This window comes from Pelodiscus sinensis, chromosome 4 (genome assembly GCF_049634645.1).
Source record: "Pelodiscus sinensis isolate JC-2024 chromosome 4, ASM4963464v1, whole genome shotgun sequence".
Taxonomy (NCBI): Eukaryota; Metazoa; Chordata; order Testudines; family Trionychidae; genus Pelodiscus; species Pelodiscus sinensis.
In genome coordinates this window covers 87,355,376-87,374,599 of record NC_134714.1, presented here as the reverse complement: position 1 = coordinate 87,374,599, position 19,224 = coordinate 87,355,376, and the positions used below count along the sequence as shown (strand labels likewise).

Below are 19,224 nucleotides of genomic sequence, written 5' to 3'. Positions count from 1 at the left end.
TGTACAGCCATCCACACACAAAAGAGTTTTTTTTTTTATTAAATCAATATGATATTTTCCTCAGCTATTTAAAAGGATCTTGCTGGATGAATAGCTAGCTATTCACAGTTCTCTGTAAACAAAATTGAAGGAATATACTCCTTTGACTTTAAAAGTGCACTTTCCCTTTTCATTTATGAAGTAATAGACAAAGTAATTCTCTCTCTGGAAAAAATTCATTTTTCCCTTGAAATTTTCCCTTCATTACCTGAACAATGTAAGCATTTGGGGAAAGCAATATTATCTTCCAGCCTTTCTGATTCCAGCCTCAGTCTGTACTTGGCTGCGTAAATATCAGAAAGACTTTAATATGTTGGAAGGCAAAGGACACAAGGGAATTAAAAAAAGATTTACAACAGGAGGGGTGGGGGAAAACCCAGAGCTTATTCAAGATATTCACCTCAGTCCAGCTCCCTAGAGTGCAGAGCAGCTCAGCTGCTTACTAATTTGCTGTTTGTGCTTATCTGTTTTTTTCCCCATCATTGTCCATGAGGAAAACATTTTTGTGATACTTCAAATGCAAAGGTAATTAAATTTTATTAGAGAAATACTGTTTCTGCCTTGTTACATAGATTAGATCAAGGCACTTAAATCAACACAAGAAGATTCTCTTTTCTCCAGCATGGGTAAGCTGATTCCATCATTTGTGGCTTGTTATATATTAAAGTTTTGGCAGAACTGACTTCACTGCATTTTTTATTAGGTTTCTTTTTTATTTCTTTGCTACTCAGCCAAAAACACTGTTATTTCTTATCATTTACAATGTTCTGGTCCGAGCAAGACTTTCCCAATTAGGACAAAGAAAACTTCAAAATATGCTCTATTTTTGCTTAATAAGATTACAGATACATTATCTATTAACTGAAGCTGGTCAGTAAAATTCTGATGAAAGATTTTTATGTTGAAATTTGCTGCTACATTGAAATCTAGCTTTTTTTCAGAAAGATCAATTTTAATATTTTTTTCTGAAATGCAAGCAGAGTTCCATTGGAAAGTTTTCTGGTTTCTTGACAGCTTGCCTGGTTTGCTCCCTGGTACCCTGCCAGAACATTTGCCTCATGACCAGAAACCCTAGTTTCCAAGATCTTCAGCAACCTGCATGTAGACTGTCCGAGAGCCAGGCCTCTTATTTCCTTTTGTAGGTAATTTTGATTTTTTTTTTTTTGGTCTCATTTCTGAGTTACCACAGATCCAAATTTTGAAATATAGAAATCTTCTCTCAGGCACATCTATATTAGTTCATAATAGCGATGTGGGAAGATAAATAATTCAGTCTCAAAACCAACCAGAGTACTACTCAAAATATGGGTCAATTTGGAGCATTGTTATTAGGCATACTGTGGAAATACTTAGATGCCTCTATTGAGATCAAGACTCTATTATGCTCCACACTGGGCAAGGCTGAGGCTAGAATATGATCCTTCTAGATTGCTCATTCAGGGAAGTAAGTTGATATCATGGGCAGCTGTAGGTGGAGGAGAACACAAACAGCTGAGTACAGTAGACAGGATGAGAGTGAGGAGCCAACCCTGTTCCCCCAATAAATTGGTGATCACTCCTGAGCTAGCTAGGAGGGAGAAGAAAATAGCTGTGTTATGAAAAAAGGCTGGCAGAGCTTATTTCCCTCGTGAAGCAAGAGAGAAGCCTTAACTAATTGCAGCTCAGGGTATGCTTACACTAGCAAAAAAAAAAATTGGGGGGCTCAGAGCCTAGGTCAACTGAGTCAGGCTCAGGCTAAAAATAGCAATCTAGACATTTGGGATTGGACTGGAGCTTGAGTTTTGAGACCCTTCTCCCTCTTTGGGTTTCAGAGCTCAGCTCCAGCCCAGGTCTGAACGTCTACATCAGGGCTGCTCAACTTCGGAAGCTGTGGCGGCCACAATGATATTTACAGCACATGCCGAGGGCTGCAACTTAAGCCTGGTTGCATATACATGCAAATATTTATGCAAATAGCTTCTTTCACTCTGACAGGCATGAATACATAAAGGCAAGACTACACAACACGCAGGCCCCATTTAAGTCAGTTCTGCTGATATTAATATAAAATGAAATATTTACCTGCTTTCCACCCATATGACAGCACTTTTAATAGAAATGACAGCCCAGGAATTTGACTACTTTTTTTTTGTTTTGGCTCCCACCCATGGGCCGCATTTACCCAAACTGCACTGCGGGCCGCAAACAAATGGTCTGTGGGCAGCATGCGGCCCGTGGGCCACGTGTGAGTAGCCGTGGTCTACATCATTAATGCTAGGCCCATAGCACGAGCCTCACAAGCCCTAGTCAGCTGACCTGGGCTCCGAGACTCACTGCTGTGGATTTTATTTATTTTTTGTTGCACAGACATGACATTAAGCCATAATTCAGTGCTTGCTCTGCCCCTGACTTAAAACAGATTGTACAACAATCTAGCTCACCATAAGGGACTGTTCCTGTCTCTATGAGTTTACACGCTGAATAAACAAAACAGACAAAGTGGGAGAGAGGCAGTATTGCTATCCTCATTTCACAAGCTGGCAACTAAGGCACAATGAGAGTAACTGAGGTGCCCAAGATCACTAAGGAAGTCTGTAGCAATGCTGACTATTGTCCCAGATCTCCAGTATTTTAATTCTGGGCACAGAAATATAACACTCCCACCTTTACTAAATTCTACCAAGCCAAAATGTAGACAAGTTAGAATGTCGTTCCAAAAAAAATAGTGAAATGAACACAGAGAGTTTGCTCTCTAGCTACCTAGATTTGCTTACTATCGGCAATAACCAGACTAAGCAATGTTCACTTGTTAAGAGAGAAAAGTAGTGAATGAGATTTATGTATATGTGGTATGCAGACAAAATAAAGAACTACAACATAAAATAAAAAGGATACAAGTATTTACAAACAAAGAAGGATTTACAACAAACTCTTTAAGCCTTCACTGGCTTAACTGCCAGATGTAGTTTAGCATTTAACATTAAAAATAAACAACAGGCCAGCTTGCACAATGATATTTCCTTAGAGTGCCTTGAAGGATAATTCTCTCCTGTGCAGTCGACAGAAACTACATGAATGTGTCCAACCCAAGAACTGCAGAACCATCAGATCAGAGTACCAGATCTTTTCAGTGAGTTACAATAGCTTTGGCTCAGTGATTTAAATAATTTTGAACTTTTTCTCCTCCACGGTTGCACATGGCAAAAAGAAGGTAAAGTTATCCTATACTGCTGTCAGCCTACCATAAAGCTTCCAGGATTTTGTCAACATGATGAAAGTTTAAGTGATTGAGCAGAAAACAAAAGCTGAAATTCTGCATGTGACAAAAATTGTCAACACAATTGAACTATGAAATGAGGGATCTGGATTATTTAAAACAGGAGGTGCAGCATCAAAGACAAATCCCAGTGGAATGGCAGTGACAAAAGCACCTCAGGTTGCCAACCCTCCAGGATTGTCCTAGAGTCTCCAGGAAATAAAGATTAAATTCTGATTCAAATTTATGTCATGATGAAGCCCAATAACTTACCTATCTTGATTTTGGGCTGCTAAAGGGGCCAAAAAGTCCTCAAGGAAAGTTACAACAACTCCAGGAAGTCCATCTCAGGTTACACTGCAGCCCATAATCTCTAGCACATCCCAACATTTCCTAACCCCTCCCTCTGCAGTCACCAATACCAGGATTTGTAAGTGGGCAGCAGTATCACTGTGCCATAATTAACAGCAGTCCCTGGCCGTGTGATGATGGCCTCTATATACCACTAAAGTTGAGTATGGGCCAGACTAGGAGACAATCTCTCCCAAAAATAAGAAATGAATTGATAGTTTATTACACTAATATCCTCCACATGTTTTCTGCAGAACGACCCATTGTGACCAGAAAAGGTAGAGGTGGGAGTATATATTCTTGTGATTTCTCTCACAATCCAGGGCTATGGCACCTGTATTTTTCCCTCTTGTGCCCCAACAAAGACACCTAGCTCCCCAGCTGTTGCCTCTCTTGGGTATAAATCTGAATCTCTGTCCCTTCTGACCAGGGTACTTCCACGCTGCATAGTTCCCTGCCTGCTCTGCGGTATACCCACCACAGACAGGTTGCCCAAAGGCACCTGCTTGCTTTATCTACAACAGTGGTCTCCAACCTTTTTAAGCACAAGATCACTTTTTGAATTTAAGTGCAATCCCAAATCTACCACACACCCAAATACCCTTGCCCTGCCTCCTTTGTGCCCCTTCTCAAAGGCCCTGCCCCTGTTTACTCCATCCTCCCTTCCTCCCCAATCCTCCCTCACTTTCACCAGGCTGGGGCAGATAGTTGGGGTGCAGGCTCTGGTCTTGGATTAAAGGATTTGAAGTGTGAGAGGGGCTCTGATCTTAGCTTGGGGCAGGCAGTTGGGATGCTGGAGGGGACTGTAGGTGCAGGCTCTGGGAGGGTGTTTGGATGCAGGGGTACTTGGGGCTAGGGCAAGGACTTCGGGTGTAAGAATGGGTTCATGACTGGGATGGGGTTTCGGGATGTAGGATCCAGCAGGGCACTGTTTACTTCAGGTGTCTCCTGGGTGGTGATGCAGTGGGGCTAAGGCAGGCTCACCCCTGTCCTGGTCTTGCAGTTGCACCACACCCAAAAGCATCCAGCAAATTCTATCCCTAGTCCTGTTGTGCCCACTCTTTGCTCAATGGAGATAGGATAAAGGGAGGGAGAGGGGCACCTTGACATCAGTGCCCCTCTTCTCCCTCCCCTGCCCTGCACAGAAAGCAGGAGGCTCCTGAGGAGTCAGCTCCAAGGCAAAAGGTAGAAGATGCACAACAGCAGGGGGAAGGGCAGCTGAAGTGCTGGCACTTGATAGCCTCTTGGCCAAACCAGTCAAGATCACCTGTTAGAGGCGCCAAGACCTACCAGTAGATCCCGAGCTACTGGTTGGTGACCACTGATCTACAAGATACCACACAGAACTTCCCCTGCAAGCCTACTTCATTCTTAAGACACAAGCCTTACAGAGAAAACATACTAAATACAATAAAAGCATGTGCATGTATGCTAGTAAAGTAGCAGAGTTCATCCTAACATGGATTATGACAGGAGCAGTTCTACAACCCCTTACACCAAGGGAACTCTTTGGCTATGTCTAGACTACCTCCCTATTTCAAAAGAGGGATGTAAATTAGACCTATCAAAATTGAAAATGAAGCTGGGATTTGAATTTCCCGTGCTTCATTTGCATAATTGTGTTGCAGCGTTTTTTGGAAAAACGCTATTTCAAAAGTGAAACCATAGTCTAGACACGGTTCTTTCCAAAAGAAAAGCCTTTTTCAAAAGATCCCTGTAAACCTCATTTTTGAAGAGTACAGGATCTTTCAAAAAAGGCTTTTCTCTTCGAAAAAACCACATCCAGACAGCAGTTTCACTTTCGAAATAGCATTTTTAGAAAAAACGCCATGACACAATTATGCAAATGAAGCATGGGAAATTCAAATTCCGGCTTCATTTGTAATTTCGATATGTCTAATTTACATCCCTCTTTCAAAAGAGGGATGTAGTTTAGACGTACCCTTTCTGATTACAAGTTCATCCGAGCTTCAGCTCAGAACACAATCTTAAGAGGCCTCAGTCCTTCCAACCCTACCATTTGCTGGATCAGAAAGAAGACCCTGAGTCAATTTAATAACAAGCTATTTGTAAAACACAAAATAAAACCAAAAACCAAAAGCAAAAAACAAAAACTTTTTTGGTCTCTAGAGAATCCTGATTGCACTAGTATATGTGCACCTTTCCACAGAGGTGACTTCTCTGGAAATGTCACAACCTACATGAATTTCTTTAATCACCCCCTGGTATTATCCTATTTATTCTTCCAATGCAAACATACAATTCCACAATAACAGCTACCCAATTTGATTTCAATATAATGGATCTCAAAGATATTAATCCTAATTCAAAAAGGTTTAACTTAATTCAGAAAAATGTATCCTAATTTCATAGAGCTTCTTCAGGATACTACAGGAAATCATCAGCCTGTTACCCTTTTTTCCCCCCAGGACGTAAAAGACTCCGTTAAAATCATCAGGCTAATTTGTTTGTTTGGGATTTCATGTATACAATTCTGAAGGGAAGTAGGGTGCATGTCTTCGAGAGTTAACTTCAGCCCTCAGAATATATATAACAAATGTTTACCCATTAAATATGAATCAGATTCTGCAACCCTGAATCATCCATTACTTCAACTGAGGCTTGCTCAAGTAAGGACTACAATTTGGCTGTTCTATATAGGTTGCTCTCTCTCTCTTTTTTATTTTTTAGCATGAACCACATCTTAATGTGGAAAGAATGGTTTTAACCACCTTCCCACTCATTCACACCCACACAGACCACCTCCTTCCCATTTGCAATAGCAACTACAGCAACTACTTACATGTGAAAATTAATATTAAGAAAGAAATGCAGTGCCTCCCATCATTTTTAGCTGCAGTGTGACAATAAGAAAGTGGCCACTGCTATTACCAGCAACATTATACTGTCCTTTTCTGGGAATTTGTGGCCTGATCCTACCATCCTTGGAAAGGAATGGATGTGGGGGCAAAATAGGAGTTACATTTGCAAAATGCTTTGGAAATAATTCTGGATTTAAGGGCAATTTATAGGTTCTGTTCCCATGTAAGTCAGTGGCAAACTGCCATGCTACACACTTGCCTTTTGTGTTCTGTATTTAAAATATGCTAAAAGGGTTAACCTACAATGAAAGATTAACTTAAGGCTAGGGCCTAGTCCAATGACTCATAAAATGTAGACTCTCCTAGAAGTGTTTAACCAAGACTAACCACATTCTGCAATTTGTGGAATCCTAGAGATCTACATGCTTCAAAACAAATCCTCACTTGCAAAGTTCTCTCACCTTTAGTGCAGAAAGTTGGCTGTAAACTGAAATGATGCACAGCACTTTCCTTGTTTAAAGGAACGCTGTCAAATTTCAATATATATTTGTCTGAGATTTTTTCCTATTGTTACAAGCAACATCTACAATTAGTATAACTGAAAGAGACTAGGCAAAAATGTTTCTCTTTTATCATTACTTTCTCCTGTGGCTTATGTGGACCTTTAATTCAGCAACAGGTCAGATTGACAGGAGAACTCAAGGGATAGGTGTAGGACAAGAAATATTTTTAAACTGATTTATTTATTTGTAACTAACTAGATTTCATGTTGATGGTACCCCTTTAAAGCCTGATTAGGTGCATTCATTACCATTTGTGATTTTATGAAAGAACACTTAGGAAATTCAAACAAGTAAAATTATAACAGCCTAATCAAGGAATGCAAAAGGAGTATAAAAGCACTTGAAAAACCTTGATTGAATCATGATCTAAAATATTCCTAACAGGTCATACAAATTAAGCTAAATCAGACTCCAGGACTACAGATATAAGGCTTTACCAACACTTTTTGGTGGCTAAGACCTAACTCAACAAGCTACTGTCTTTATTTAGGATAGTTCTCTCATCAATCTTCCTTAACCAGCAAAGACTGACTGACTCTTGGACAGGTATCCTACAGAGTTGAAAAGTTTTCCTTCTCTCTTCAGGTGCAAGATAACTTAATGGGCTTGCTCCCACTCTATATAAACCAATAAACCTTTGAAATGTATTGCTCTTAAATGTATCCCTAAATAAGGTTCCTCTTTCCTGCTGGGTGTGGAAGATGTGCTGTCTAGACTCAATGTGGTTTTCTCCCCCAGGTTATTATGACATGACAATTTATCACTTTCTGCAACCTACAATATAAATTAATAGCCTACTGAATTTGGCCACTCCTGGTTAGAAGAGAACACTCCTGGTTTGGTTTATCAACTCCTCCTGGCATGGCTAGTTTAAACATATTGTAGTTATAATTCCATCACCTCTATATAATTCTTTAAAGGATTCACTGGTCTTATATTACACCAGACTATTAAGTGGGTTTTACCTATGAAAGTTCATGATATATTTGTTAGTCTCTAAGGTGCCACAGGACTGCATATTGTTTTTAATGATCAGTGAGTTATTAGTTCCCTAATGACAATTACATGACACCTTTTAGATAAAATAGTAAGTTGGAGTACACTGAACTGGTCAGACCAGCTGAAATTCACTGCAAGATACCAGAGACCTTTTGCCTTCTAGCACAGAGATGTTCTTTTAGAGTCACAATGACATGATGCAAATGCAGTCTTCATTATGTGTGGCTGGTATGGTTTTTCATCTTAATGAAGTAATAAAGAGCTTGTGTACTCCCACAAAGTTTAATTTTTAGATGAACAGGAAAATGTCTGTACATGAGCACAACAGAAAAGAAGGGAATGACACTTGTATAATTTATCCTAAGAAATTAGAACACAGAGGAGCAAAATATATATCACATGTATCACAAGATTTGCTTTTGCGCAAAAGCATCCGTGCCAGTGTAGACGCTCTCTTGCACAAGAAAGCTCCGATGGCCATTTTAGCCATCGGGCTTTCTTGTGCAAGAAATTTAACATGGCTGTCTACACTGGCCCTCTTGCGCAAGAAAGTAATTTTTCACTTTTTCTGTAATTTTCAATAAAAGGGGTGTACACTTTTTCAGTTCTCCCTCTTCACCAAAAAAAATGGCAACAATCTAAACTGGAAACATTACTCCAAATGCTCAGATTCTCATCTATTCAAACCCACAGCAGTATTTTCATACCTGAAGTTGTGTAACTTAGATCTATGGAGACAGTAGTGTAGACCAAGCCTACGTTACTTGCCAAATTCTCTGTTAGTATAATTCCAATGGAGCCAGTGCAGTTTCCCCAACACAGAATTTTACTCATGGTTTTTAAAATATTAGGAGGACTTGTTCCAGACTACAAAAACACCCCAGACCTGTTCTGGCACTACCAGCTGTGTTTTCTACTTCCTTTCTTGCCTCCTCTACTTTAGTAACATCTGTCTATCAGTCCCTTCCCACATATGGACCAAATGTCACCGTGAAAGTCTTATTCCTCTGCAGCCCCCAACATCTTCAATGGACTCCTTCTAACTCCCCATCTACTTGCCATCAATTTTCAAAACTAATGTGAAAAACATAACTTCCCTCCCTTACGTGGGTTTCTCAAGGTCTTGTTCTCCTTCCGCAACTAATTTTTCATTTGATCTTTGTCACTGTATAAGTTGACTTAATAAAGAATATCAATGTATACAGCCTGATCTACACTCATCACAGAGGTTACATAATTCATTTGAAATACACTGTACAAAATACATTTGTATTGCATTAAATTCACCCAAGTATGTTTAAAAAAGTAAGTTATGACTAGCCCAATGATCCAGAAGACAATATTACATACAAGATTAAAATAATAAGGTCTTGGACTCTAATTCTTCTAGCTATTCAAAGCTAAGAGCTAAACAGCACTTAAGGAGAAGATTTACAGCCTATACCACGCATACCTGAACCTCTTCATTGCCTCGGATTTTGAAGCAGTACGCCATGCTCATTCGTGATTGTCTGTTTTTCCCATTTGCAGTGATCATGAGTGCTATGAATGTGAATGGAGAGGAATGAGAAAAGATACCCTAGAATTAGAAAGTAAGCAAAAGCCTTACACCATTATATGTGGTAAACATCAAACTGTGCTGTTGTTTATTTTTGCTGTTTATATATCATCCAAATTATCTTCAGAGTAACCCCTGTTCTTTGTGCCTGAGGCTTGATGGCTCAGCCTTACACTGCAGAAGTCTTATCATTCCTCCTAGACTATTTAGCACAGCTGAACAAATAATTAATAATGAATTTTAATTCATAATTAAACATTGCTTATTTTTCTCCTTATGTCTGGAATTAGGCTGATTATATCATGATGTTCTCTAATCAATTGCATAATTGAAGTTATATAAACACACATGCCATATAGGTGGAGATAATATCCATGGAATACGGTAAATTATTTTAGTCTTGTGATAAATTGCACAGTTAAAATATAGCACCTACCAAAGGCCACATCACCTGTACACTAAACCAACTTTCCTAGGGCTTGTATATGCGACTTAGAAATTCACTATCCATGAACAATTTTGCTAGACAAATTTAATGATTCACACATTCACAGAAATACATATAAGAAAGGCATGAAATTTTCCAAAGGGAATAATTTTTAAAATTTAAACAAATTTGCAAAAATGTTTTTGCATTACTACCTCTACTAATTTCTAGTGATATCTATCTTGTGTATTTATAGACACCTAAACTGCAGTGTGTAGGCATCAATATAATCAATCAACCAATTCACCTATAAATGAGTAATGATTACTACAAGAAAGATTTTTTTCAAGGAAAATTCTAATTTCTAACAGTTGTCTGCCTATAGTGCCAAAAACATCATACGAGAAATAGGGCTATGCCCAGGGCTCGCCGAACCGCGGCGAGCCCCGCTCACCAGCCGCGCTGTCTGGCGATCTGCGCATGCGCAGATCATTCTGCGCATGCGCAGATCACCGGAACCCTGCTCTTCCAGGTTACTTGCCACAGGCAAGTAGATTATATAATTTGTAGAGTCCTGGCTATGCCTATATATCAGTTCTTTCAAATGATCCTCTAGGAAGAGCCATAACTAGCCCAATGCAAACAAGAAATGTTACATACTAAATGTATCCACCTTCAAGAAAATGAAAAGGAAGAGAGTTAGAACAAAGAGCATTGAAAGAAGGTTTTGTTGTGGTAGGTAACACTCATAGATACTATACAGGAAAAGGTGATTTAGAAACACACAGAAATTAGTATTAGGGTCCAGCAGTCAAAATTCTGCTTTCAAATGATGTTAACTTGTAAGCTTTTCTGAAGCATTCATCAGCCTCATAATTAGAGCCCTGATTGTCAAAATGCACAATTTTATGATTGTCATCAACAGGAGCAGAAGCATGGCCCATGTGCTGTGAAAGGGAACTAAGTAGGGTGACTATATTTCCCCATGCTGAATACGAGACACCTGATAAAATTACTCAAGCAAGTTCAATATCAATCAATCAGAACTATGCAGTACGAACATTCAAATTAACATTAAGTTGACTCAGCCACTGACACTTACCTTCCTTCCTCCCCCTTCCCACCCCCCCGCATCCTCCTTCTGTTCTGCAATGTGATTTGTCCTTTTCATATTTGTTCATTTTTTTAAATTGTATCCTTTGGTATATATGGTTGTGACTACTTTCTTCCACTATTTGATCTGAGGAAGTGGGTCTGGCCCACGAAAGCTCATCATCTAATAAACCATCTTGTTAGTCTTTAAAGTGCTACATTGTCCTGCATTTTGCTTCAACTGTTTAAAAGAAATACTGCATAATTGCATTCTTTTTATTTATTTATTTGTATCTTTAAGGCTTTAGGATTCAAAAGCGAAGAGGTGACACAAAGATACACATGTATACTTCTCTCACACGGGGAAGAGGGGTGACAAGTACACATGTATACTTCTCTCACATGAGGAAGAGGGGTGACACCCAAGCACACATGTATACTTCTCTCACATGGGGAGAAGGGGTAACTGGCCAGTCCCTGCCCAGTGCTCTCCATCCTCCATGCTGGCTTGGCCACTGGGATGTAGCCATGTCTCCTCAAGCCAGGTGCCCCCTCTTCCAACAGTAACACGGGGGGGAGCAGCACAGAAGTTTACATGCCTGCCCTCCAGATTTCTGCCAGGGTTCACACCAGAATGTGGCCAGTAGCAGTCTTTCAACCCTGTGCAGGAAGAAAGGGAAAGGATCTGCTTCCAGCCACAAGGGAGGAGGAGGAGGTTGGGGAAGATGATCTGATCCATGTCTTTGCAAAGCTCATCTCCCTTCTGTGGCTGGAAGCAGCTTACTCCTTCCTGCCAGCTCAGTGTCAAAAGGCAGATAACTCCGCCCTAACACAGCCGCCTCCTGTCCCTCAGCTACAGTGTGCGCCCAAAGGAGTTAAGCCTTAAGGATGCATTGTACACCAGGGCCCAGGGAACCTGACTGTAGGGGCTTCAGCAAACCAGCCAGAGACATGGCTCAGAATCGGAGGGCATGTAGAGGATGGAGAAGCCCTGAACTCCATTGGAAAGGGTTCATGGTGTAAGGTAATGGGTGAAGAGAGTGCTAAGTCCCTGCCTGGAGAGCTACTGAGGAGCCTGCTGGGTTGGAATGTGGTCAGGCTGGAAATCACTTCCCTCCACTCTCCACAACTCCAGAACTTAGCTGAAGGGTGGAAAGGCTCCCCCATGCCAGCGCTGTTCAGGGCTTCAGCGCATGCAGGCTCAGTATCTGGCTAGAGCCTTGGTTCAAGGAGTCTTAGGCTTTCCTGGATTGCCAGCCCAGCCAGAGGCAGTGTAGGAAGGAAGGAGCCTGCTGGCCACTTGAGCACATACACCAGGAGCTGGTTCTCTGCACAGTGCTGAGAGCAGAATATCCCTCACCGGGGCAGGGGATAAAGAGGAGTAGTAGGGCTCAGGAGAGGTGATGCGGGGGAAAGGACAGGGAAAGGAGGAGAACGTAAAGGGTCCATGGTGGGCAGCAGATGTGGCACATAACCTTCATTACTTGGTATTTGCCCACACTCACCAAACACTACAGTTTGCAGCATGTAGATACTAAGGATGTTAAGTAGTGAGTAAATGACTAACCGTGTACACGATACAATTTGCATCGAGGACACAATTAGTTGACAAAGTGTCACTGTGGCTTTGCAGTTTAAATGTAGTAGAAGCTGGGCAGGCAGGCAGCCCAACTCCTACTACATCTAAAATGCAGAGTATAAGCTGCACATTTTAAAAGCAAAGCCACAGTGCCGTTGTGCTTCTGCCTCCCCTGCCCATCCCTCCCCCGACCCTCCGCACCGGTTCCTGCTTCCCCAGCTCTTGCTGCCTCCGATATAGATGCAGCAAGGGGGAGAATGTGAGTAGTCAATTCAGCTACTCTTTTACATCTCTAGTAGACAGTGCAGAGTGGAAATGGAATGGTAGGTGGGGTCCTGCTGTCCGAGAGCCTGCATGCAGTGGGGGCTGTGCTGACAGACCAGCAGGGGAGTGGTCATCCCCACGTGCTGCAGCTCCTCACCAGCTTTTTGCGCGCACACACACACACACACACACACACACACACACACACACACACACACCTTCCCCCCCCCCCCCGCAGGTAGGATGGTGGTCAACAGGTATCCAGATGGCAGCAGGCCCTGTCATACTGATGGAGAGAAAGAAATGAGCCAATTTGCCCATTTTAAAGAAAAAGTCAGACACCAATGGCAGAGCTTAATGTGAGTAGTCTATACAATTAAAAATTTTAAGAGTGAAATGTTGACATAATTACCTAAGAATTTTAAAAGTCCTTAACACTGCAAAACCATAAAAAGAAATAAAGAAACAAAATGACTAACATCATTTTAAGGTAGATATAAAAGGGTTGGGCTTTTTTAAAGATTTTTAATAATTGTCAGTACCATATTTTAGACACTGCATTTGGAAAAGTTGACATGTGCCCATTAGTTCTCACTAATTAAAAGCCTAGCTAATCAGAATTTCCTATTTAGCAGGCTTTTGAGATTCTCTGCTCTGTTTCTCCCCTTTCTGCATGTCTCCAACTCTTTCCTTCAAATTTTAAAACATTTAGGCTATGTGTACACTCGCGGCTTCTTGCGTAAGTAATATGCAAATAAGGCTAAGCATGGAATATTGCCGAGCCTCATTTGCATACCTAATGAGCCAGAATTTTTTTCAGAAGAGGCTCTTGTGCAAGAAAGAGTGTCTACACTGCCCCTTCTTGCACAAGAAAAACCCTCTTGCGCAACGCCGTTACACCTGTTACTTTTCAGGAAGAACGGCGTTGCACAAGAGGGTTTTTCTTGCGCAAGAAGGGGCAGTGTAGACGCTCCTTCTTGCGCAAGAGCCTCTTCTGAAAAAAATGGTGGCTCATTAGGTATGCAAATGAGGCTCGGCGATATTCCACGCTTGGCCTCATTTGCATATTACTTGCGCAAGAAGCTGCGAGTGTAGACATAGCCTTAGTGTCACATTATATATATCATGATATTCTCTTTTCCAGCATCTGACAAATGCTAAATTGTGTTTGAGAACATTGCAGATGTTCCTCCAAAACTGTGGGGCCTTTATCATGACCCTGTCTTCCCAACTTACATTAACTGGCTTAGGTTCTAGCAACATCAGGGAATTATCAGTAAACGTCCCATCTTATAGGACTTAGTTCCTCTCACTGTCCAAATCAAATCTAATCTAAATCTTTGTCTTTGTTTTGTTTACTATTTTATTTCTGAGTTTAAATTGAAGATAGCTTGTTCTGTGATTGCTGCTCTTTAAGCTAGTGATAACACATTAAACAGTCATAGGTAGATATGGGAGGCAGAGATGCAAAGATCCTTTAACTGTTTTAAAATATGTTTTCATTTAGAGAAAAGAGACAAAGATGTATAGAAATGAGAGGAGAACAAAGACAAACATAGGGAAGGGGAACATGGACAAGAGATACAAAGAAGAAAAGAAAATAGGCAGCCTGAGGAAACAGGCTGAATAGAAGATTTTGCAAAGAATGTCGTACGTAGAGGAAAAGGGGATCCAGGGAACTTTCATGTGTATAGTCAGTGGCTGTCTCCAGCTCTGCATTGGCACTGTGCACCATCCATTCAGATGCTGCAAGACTGGGTCGTCTTACGTGATTAATTATATTCAAAATCAGAAGCCACTTCACTTCTTTACTAACCTCAACTTCAGCTGCATACAATTAACTCAGAAAAAAGACTAATTAGTTAAAATTTTCAATCATTTCCACAGCCCTTAAGCACTAGAAGAAAGGTAGTTTAATGTTAATTTACTCTTGTGCTCTATGATGCATGCTTTAAAACAAGGGTGGGGAACCTAAGGCCCAGTCGTGGCCCCCAGCTTGCCTGGATCCAGCCCCCAAGACACAGGGCTCCCTTCTAGCAATGGGAAGCCCACGCTGGTGCTCCAGCCACCCCTCCCTCTCGCTGTCCACCTGCAGGGCTGGAGCACACAAAATCTACTAGCCTGGGCCAGTGTTCCCTCTAACCTGAGCAGCAGCACAGCTTCACACGAGGTTAATCAGCCCCACCCAGTCAGTCAGCTCTGTGCAAGGAGCCCTGAGCCTCTGACTGGGCGGGGCTGATTAATCATCACCTGTGAAGCTGTGCTGCCACACAGCTTAGAAGGAACACTGGCCTGGGGCCCCAAGGCTCCAGTGCATGAGAGAAATGTGGTGACTGTCTTTCTCCTTCTGAATCCGGGGCCACGTCAGAGAGGGTTTGGGTTTATTTTTCTTTCGTTCTCACTTGTGTGCAATCCCAAACTGATTTTTCTGTGGGTCAGTGGCTCCCTATGCAAAACAGGTTCCCCACGCCTGCTTTAAAAGGTAGTGATGAGATGAGAGAAGGTATATTGAAGGTAAAAATCAATATGACCATTCTGCTTCACTAAAACCTTTTTTTCTTTTAGTGTTAGCTTAAGAATTGTTCTGCTGCAGAACCAGTTTTGTTATCCACACAAAATTTAAGCAGGTAGAAACAGTTTCCCCCGATCTAGTTTTATTAAATCTGCTGCTGCATGCTTTGAAATCAATGCTGCAAATCTTAGTTTATAATAGAGGAAAGAAAACCACAGACATGAATAAATACCAATGATTTGTATGAAAGAGCAGCTGATTGACAAACTTACCAGTTACACAGATGTGGAGAGCCACTACATCAGGTTCATTAGAATCTAAATCTCTTTCATTTCAGCTTCTTCCTATAAAAGGTACATAGAGGCACAAAGAATTACACACAGAGAAAAAAAATCAGCAGCCTAAAGACCTACTTTCTGAAATCTGTTTATAAAACAGCATGATTTACAGCACAAAACATCTAATGGCATGTTATATTGTAAAAGACTAAAACAACCGTATATGATACCATTCATCTCAAAAGTCATGCTGTGTCCTAACATTTAAACCTTACACACAAACACTTAAGAGAAGGCCCTATCTTAATTTTGTGCCTGGTACAGCATGGAGCACATTCTTTCATATATCACAAAGGAACAACAGGTGGGCGAAAGAATTTGTATTCAAAGGTGGATTGAGATTTTGGTTCTAGGTGGATTCAAACCTAGCAAACACAGAACTGATCCTGCTAAATTCTTGTGAGGTGTAGCTGTGATAAGTATGCCAAGATTTCAGCCCATTGGTATAGGTGCTGGAACTAGGAGCCACACCCCCTGGCTTGAATTGTTTTCCATTTTATCCAGAGATTACAGTTTGAGTCAATGGCGCTCAACACCCTCCCTATAAAAAGTGTTCCAGCATCCCTTCCCCCTGGAATCATGAAATAGGCTGCTTCTGATTTTGGCCCTGATCCTGCTCCCAGTTGCGCCAATGTGAATGCAGAGTAACTGCATTAACTTCAGAGGAGTTTTGATCCTGTATAATCAGAATGAAAGCAGAAACAGGTTATATATCTATTCCCTGAGATGAAACTTACTGAGGCTATGTCTAGACTGCAAGCTTTTTTTGGAAGAAGCTTTTCCGGAAGAGAGCATCCACACAGCAAAAGCACAATGAAAAAGCAATGTGCTTTTTCAAAAGAGAGCATCCACATTGATTGGATGCTATCTTGCATTTAAGCTGTGATAAGTCTAGATGGAGTGGCCACCAGGGCACCTGTGTTATTTCCTGGAAGCCTCTTCTTTTGAAAGAACTCCTTCTTCTGCATTCCCACACGCCTTTTTCCTGATAGAATGAGGTTTACCACCGTCCGAAAAACTTTTCCCTTCTTTTGACTTCCTGTCGAAAGAACTCAATGGCAGTGCGAACGCAAGTGTAGATGCAAGTATTGTTTTTCTGGAAAAACACTGCAGTATAGATGCACTCTCATGAGTTGGTGACAAATTGTTTCTTTAAATCAACTTAATACACAAAATTCACAATGTATTAATTACCAGCATGTCTTAGACATTCAGAAAAGACCTCGCTCAATACAATTTATAATTCAGTAATATTGTATACAATTAGTTGATTCAATGGCTTATCTCCTGAGGTTCACCCCCAGCCTTTGAAGACTGAAAAGTAAAACACAGACCAAGTTTCTCTCTCTCAGTGGATGTAGACCACATGCTGTCTCCTTCCGCCACTGCCACTACTTGTTAGTACAGGTTGAACCTCTCTAGTATGGCACTCTCTGGTCTGGCAACATCTGTAGTCCGGCATGATTTTAGTTAGCTGAGTGTCCACTTATCATGGATGTGGACAAGTTTCCTGAGGCCCCATAAAGTTTGTTTGCAGCCACCGGGCCTGGTGCCCAGTGTTCTGTGCTGTTATTTAGCTCTAATCTACTGCTCAATGTCTTCTAAGAGCCCAGTAAGCAGTGGAGGTGTTGGTAATGCTACTAGACAACATTTGCCTTCCATGATATGGCAAATTCTCTGGTTTGGCACCGGACAGGTACCGAGGGTGCCAGAGTAGAGAGGATCAACCCGTATTAGGTTTGCCTCCACTCCTTGTTAGAGTCATGGGTCAGTTTACACAACATATAATATATTTCTCATTGTCTTATAACAAATTTTGGAAGTATTTTCCAGGTGGGGGAACACATTATTTTACCTAGTTAAGTCCTGTTTACCAGGTCCACCTAGCAGGCCTGATTTACACACAATTTAGTCTATTTCAGTCATATATCCATAACTCTTTATATCCACTGAGCATATACATCATGCAAGATGATCAGTGAATTATTAGTTTTCAAATTATACCTTGCATGGCATATTTTGTACAAAGATCATCTACCACAGTGCCTAGGGTGTGAAAATAGGGGTGCTTAGGATCACACTCAGAAGCAATCATGGAAAGGGAACACTTACTATAATAATATCATAAGGTATGGATGCTAGTGTTCCTGTCTCAGGGTCTGATTTTTGAGGTGGTGTTTGTGACCTACAAGAAGGAACTAAGGATCCATGGAAACAGTCCCCAACTCTGATGCATTCATTATCAGACATTCAGAGAAGAAGTCTCACTAGTTGTACTGCAAGATTATCCATGCGCCCAGCAGCACTCTGGTTTCTGATCCATAATGCCATTGGTTCCTCAGGCATAACTGCACACAGCTGTAGGAAATAATGATGTGGTGATGACAGTAATGCTTGTATGAAAAGCATTCAAACAGGACCTATGGCAGTTTGCCATTGATTTTCATTCCCCTCCATGCTGTGCAGTGTAGTTGTTACTCGATTTTTTTAGTTCCTCCCTAATACATGCCTCTAAATAACTATAAAGCTCTGCTGCACATAGGGGATGGAGGACCATGCTGCAGAGGTATGATCTTCTTTTTGTATGCTCTACTCCATTGCCATAGAATTTTGCTGCCTTCTGTGATCCTAAGAAAAGGGGGAAAAAAATCTATCCAATTGTGCTGGGAAGGACAATTTGACAACTATATCTTGCTTTTGGGTACACAGATGCTATGGCACTCTATCCATGAACTGGCATACTAGGAGATAAAAATTAACAAACATCAGAAACCCATTTCAAATGCCATATACTCACAGAAGTCCTTGTAATTTGCTAAAGAAAGTAGCATTATGTCTAGTCCAGTTCCCAGGACAACCAATGATTTAATCCTCTAATGTAAATTGATACAGCTGAAGTTGTGTGTTTTTTTACAAGCCTTGTGAGTGTTTATGTATCCAGAAATCTTGATTCTGATGTTACTTACACTTGTTCTACACTAGTGAAACTACCTGGATTTCATTTGAGTTGCATTTGATTAAAACAAACATAAATGGAATAAAAATTAAGATTATAGTATGCTGTTCTTCTTAAAAGTCCACTTCATTGTATGGTATTACTAAGTGCATGTGGGTAAATATATTTCAATAACTAACTACAAAAACAAGTGTCTTTACTTTTTAGTTAAAATGCATCAAGCTAACCAAAAATGTTCCAATCAGAAAATAACATATTCATTTAGAATGTTTCCTGTACAGATTTTAGATATAAATATTTGATCTGAATACTGTTACACAACATAAGCATGAAAACAAATTAAGTAATGAACATATTTGCTACAGTTGGCTAACATATTTTGTACCATATGTGGCAGGGCATTGCCCTGCCCTGGCCTTTAGGGGGCTGATACAGGGAGTGGAGGGAAGCCCAGCTGAGGCAGTTAAGGAGGGCCCAGCCAGAGGCTAT

General features: G+C 40.9%; 1 protein-coding gene across 11 annotated transcripts in view; it reads right to left on the bottom strand.

Annotated features, from left to right (window-relative positions):
- Positions 1 to 19,224, bottom strand: part of SHANK2 (SH3 and multiple ankyrin repeat domains 2) — a 690,873-nt gene that overhangs the window by 613,572 nt on the left and 58,077 nt on the right. For 8 of the 11 annotated variants that reach the window (XM_075927697.1, XM_075927699.1, XM_075927698.1 and 5 more), the window contains 2 exons: positions 15,714 to 15,785; positions 9,463 to 9,551 (listed from right to left, as the gene is read on the bottom strand). The gene's annotated coding sequence lies outside the window, so the exon portion shown is untranslated. The remainder of the gene's footprint in view (positions 1 to 9,462; positions 9,552 to 15,713; positions 15,786 to 19,224) is intronic. The other 3 variants (XM_075927694.1, XM_075927696.1, XM_075927695.1) reach the window with 1 other exon arrangement.